The sequence below is a fragment of the Schistocerca piceifrons genome, chromosome 4, assembly GCF_021461385.2.
Source record: "Schistocerca piceifrons isolate TAMUIC-IGC-003096 chromosome 4, iqSchPice1.1, whole genome shotgun sequence".
NCBI classification, from domain to species: Eukaryota; Metazoa; Arthropoda; class Insecta; order Orthoptera; family Acrididae; genus Schistocerca; species Schistocerca piceifrons.
In genome coordinates this window covers 751,761,965-751,766,751 of record NC_060141.1, presented here as the reverse complement: position 1 = coordinate 751,766,751, position 4,787 = coordinate 751,761,965, and the positions used below count along the sequence as shown (strand labels likewise).

At 43.4% G+C, this 4,787-nt stretch overlaps 1 non-coding gene across 1 annotated transcript; it reads right to left on the bottom strand.

Moving 5' to 3' along the window:
• Nucleotides 1-3,778: 3,778 nt before the first annotated feature.
• Nucleotides 3,779-3,853, bottom strand: Trnat-ugu. The gene has a single exon. It is a non-coding gene; the product is annotated as a tRNA-Thr (tRNA).
• Nucleotides 3,854-4,787: the final 934 nt, after the last annotated feature.

Genomic DNA, 4,787 nt, shown 5'->3' with positions numbered 1-4,787 from the left:
TTTTATAATCGAAATCATTGGATTTTCTCATAGCATTTTTGTTGCCTAGGCCTGCGTTCACTTTCTGAACTCAAATTAATAATCAAATTAATTAATTTAATAAGACTGACCCTAGAATTGATGTTGTACCCTCTTACCACCACAATAAAATAAAAACTGCGAATAATTGAGAGAACATGAATGAGAGCAGTGGCATACTTAATTTTACAAAAAAAGTAACAATATTTCTTAATCCTTTTATAACTATAATGAGGTGATAAATCTTACACAAACAAAAAATGAAAAAACACTGGCAAAGCTATACAAAAGCTATACAAATTCTTCCCAGAATTAATCCCTTTTACAACACAGTCTGACTTTGTTTGCGTGAATCCTCTGTGAGGCCGAACTCTATTCAAATGGAATCAACTACGACCAAGTATACCATAAACTGTGGTTCACTGGAGAACAGGGAGCTGTGAATCTCGTTTAACAAAGGTTCGCTAGTGCAGCGGTATTTTATCCTTCCAATTTGATTCTGGCGGCAGCAGAAAACGGCGCGTTTTAGGCGAGAAGTGGCTCACTATGGCAGCTGTAATATTCTGCCGCATCCAGGAAAATTTGCAAACTACTTGGACTGGCGTTGTGATTATCAAAACACGGGACACTTCCCTACCAGAGCCCTGAAATCCCCGCAGATTTCAGTGTGAGGTGGACCTGCTCGCTGGTCTGGCCAAACAATTTGACTCACAGGCACGACGGCACGTGATGGAATTGTCAAACGTCAGACGCCCGACTCAGGACGAAGAAGTTCACCCTTGTGACACATGCTACGTCTGAGATGATATGCAGTTCCACTGCTTGTACAGTTGGAAACTGTCACTGGCTCTTAGCCCACCATAAGATACAGGCCACAAGTCTCTCCCACTAGGAAAAGACCTGAAGTTCTCCACCAGGGGATGACCAGAAAATGAACAAAGCAAAGAATCACAACCACTTTCCACCAGGTCTCGGTACAGGAGCCTAATTAACGAAAACGAAACCGCCCTCACACTGAACAAGTCAGCTGAACCGTTCTGTTGGCCTGGTAATCGATCCAGACACAGCACCGCAATTCCCACGCTGGGGTAGCAAGCTTCTACTTTGCATATCCTGAGAGGAGCCAAACGGCGACTCCAAATGTCTCTTGCCTGAAAAAGGACATTTTAGATTAGGGAGGTGTTGTCCTCATGGTAAGCATGGCCATGTTATTAGGAAAAAAAAAAAACATTTATCTAGATGGGACCACAGACCCTCGTTTACTGAGTGACGTAATCTTTCCGCACCGACCAATTTCTGAAAGACAGATAGTCGCTCCCATAAAATATATGTGTTTTGGCCTCTCGCTAAAAGAACCTTTCGAGTTCCTGTCAACAGGAGAGTTACGGTCTTGCCTCCACTAAACATATGCAGCCACCGCTCTGTCTGTGTCATCCTAGCTTCTAACATGAGAATGAACGCAGTTTTATGACCTTCCCATCGTCTGCCCAAAGGCTCCGTTTACAGCAGCCTCTCTTAAATAGCTTCCTCCACCCACATTCCGCCAACTGGCTGCCTCTGCGATGGACTTCCACCTGGCCCACGTCAAATGTTTTGCGAGCCAGCGCCCTCCTGTTCTGCCCCTAAGTGGAAAGGGGTTAGTGCTACAGCCAGAAGTCCCTCTGCAGATACAGTCCAAAGAGTGCTGCTTCCCAGAATCACTCGCATAACCAGGTCGCTGCACTCAGCGTTTTATGGCCCGCTATCCATCTCCCTCCCTTTTGTCCGTCGCGTCTACTACGGACCTGCTGGTAGAAGCTCTTTACAGCTTACACGTGCAATTATATGAACATTCCGCCCACAATTTCCTCATTTAAGCCGGCCGATGTGGCCGAGCGGTTCTAGGCGCTTCAGTCTGGAACCGCGCGACCGCTACGGTCGCAGGTTCGAATCGTGCATCGGGCATGGATGTGTGCAATGTCTTTAGGTTAGTTAGGTTTAAGTAGTTCTACGTTCTAGGGGACTGATGACCTCAGATGTTCAGTCCCATAGTGCTCAGGGCCATTTGAACCATTTTTTCCCCATGTGGAAAGTCATTAATTACATACAGTAAATGTATTATTGGGGAACATCGAGATCATCAGCTAAAATATAAATATTAATTTGACTGAACTAACAAAACCAAAAGTGAGAGAGTGGCATGCCACCTCTCCGTTGGTTTGGAATAAAATGAATTTAGGCATGTCTTGACTGAAAAAAGCATTTGTTGATTGGACACATCGCCAGAGGCATCAAGTTTGGTAATTGAGGAAACTGTGTTGTTGTTGTGGTCTTCAGCCCAAAGAATGGTTTAATACAGCTCTCTATGCTACTCTGTCCTGTGCAAGCATCTTCATCTTCGAATAACTACTGCAACCTTCACCCTTCCCAATCTGCTTACTGTATTCATCTCCCTCTACGATTTTACTCCCACCCCCCCAAACTTTTGTCCAATTCTAAACTCGTGATCCCTTGACATCCGGTCGCAGAATGTGTCCTGTTAACTGATTCTTTCTTCTAGTCAAGTTGTCCCACAAATGTCTTGTCACTCAAATTCTATTCAGTACCTCCTGATTAGTTATGCGATCTACTCACCTAATTTTCAGAATTAGTCTGTAAAACCACGTTTCAAAAACTTCTATCTTTTGTTATCTAAACTATTTTTCATCAATGTTTCACTTCCATACATGGCTACACACTAACCAATTCTATTAGAAAAGGCTTCCTAACACTTAAATCTATATTCTGTGTTACGAAATATTTCTCTTCTATAGAATCGCTTTTCTTGCCATCGCCGGTCTACATTTTATGTCTTCTTTCATTCGGTCATCATCAGCTATTTTGCTACCCATAGAGCAAAACTCGTCTACTACTTTAAGTGTCTTGTTTCCTAATCTAATTCCCTCAGTATCACCTGATTTAATTCGACTACATCCCATTATCTATGTTGTGCTTCTGTTGATGTTCATCATACATTCCCCTTTCAAGACACTGCCCATTCCATTCAACTGCTTTTCCAAGTCTTTTGCTCACTCTGATAGAATTACAACATCATCGGCGTACCTCATGGTATTTTCTTGGTCTCCATGAAATTTAATTCATTCTCCAAATTTTTCTTCGGTTTCGTTTAGCTACTTGCTCAATCTACACATTGAACGACGTCAGGAATAGCCTACAACCCTGTCTTACTCCCTTCTCGACCACTGCATCCTCTTCATGCCCCTTGACAACTTATAACTGGTGTCCGGTTTCTGTACAAGTTGTAAATAGTTTTCTGGTTGCTGTGTTTTACCCCTGCCACCTTCAGAATTTCAAATTGGAGTATTCCAGTCAACATTGTCAAAAGCTTCCCCTATGTCTACAAATGTCGGTTTGCCTTTCCTAACCTATCTTCTACGGGAAGTAGAGAAGTCGTAGGGTCAGTATTGCCTCGAATGTTCCTAGATTTCCTCGGAATCCAAACTCATCTTCCCCAAGGTCGGCTTCTACCTTTTTCCCACCCTTCTGTAAAGAATTCGTGTTAGTATTTTGCAACCATGACTTATTACACTTATAGTTCGGTAGTATTCGGATGTGTCAGCAACTGCTTTCTTTGGTTGTATATGACGGTAGTACCTGTTCCCGAAAGAACAGTTACCGTGGATGACCATGCAGCTTTGCTAGAAATGAAATGATAATTAAATGGACACCCTAGCTGCAAACAGGCGTTGATGTACTTCATTGGGGACATGTTGAAAATGTGTGCCCCGACCGGGACTCGAACCCGGGATCTCCTGCTTACATGGCAGACGCTCTATCCATCTGAGCCACCGCGGGCACGGAGGATAGTGCGTCTGCAGGGACTTATCCCTTGCACGCTCCCCGTGAGATCCACATTCCCAACATGTCCTCACCAATACATTCGTAGTGCGCCTAATAGATGTTTGTCCATCATACTCATTACTCGTGGCAGATTAATCTACCAAGTCCCGTACGAGTTCGGGCATAGCGTGTGCGTTCGCTTTCGCAACATGTCCCCAATGAAGTACATCCACGCCTGTTTGCAGCTAGGGTGTCCATTTAATTATCATTTCATTGCTTTCTTTGGAATTGGAATTATCATATCCTGCTTGAAGTCTGTGGGAGTTTCGCCTGTCACCAGAAGGAAAAGTTTTGTTACGACTGGCTCGCCCAAGATCAGTAGTTAATGACGAAATATCGTCTGCTCCAGGGGTCTTGTTTCGATTTAGGTCTTTCAGTCCTCTGTTAGATTCTGCTCACCGTATTGCAACTACCATCTCTATCTTCATCTCCATCCCGTTCCATTTCTATGATATTGACTTCAAGTTCATCTCTTCTGGGCAAACTCTCTATATACTTCTTCCACCTCTGAACTTTCCCTTCTTTGCTTAGGACTGGCTTTCCATCTGACCTCTTGATATGCAGCTGCTCCTCTTTTCTCCAAAGGCTTCTTTAATTTTCGTGTAAGTGCTATCCGTATTTCCACTAGTGAAATATGCTTCTAAATCCGTACGTTTGACCATTCCTGCTTAGCCTTTTTAAATTACCTGTCAATCTGCATACTGGGTAAAAATTGTAGATGGAGACAAAATACTTATTTTCCAACTTAATGGATCTGCACGCATATTCTGGCAACTGGTTAATGTAAGCAGATTCAAATGGATGTTCTTTGACGGAGTTACGCAGAGATGAAGAGGCCTTCACAGGATACGGTAGCGTGGAGAGCTGCATCAAAACAGTCGAAGTAATCA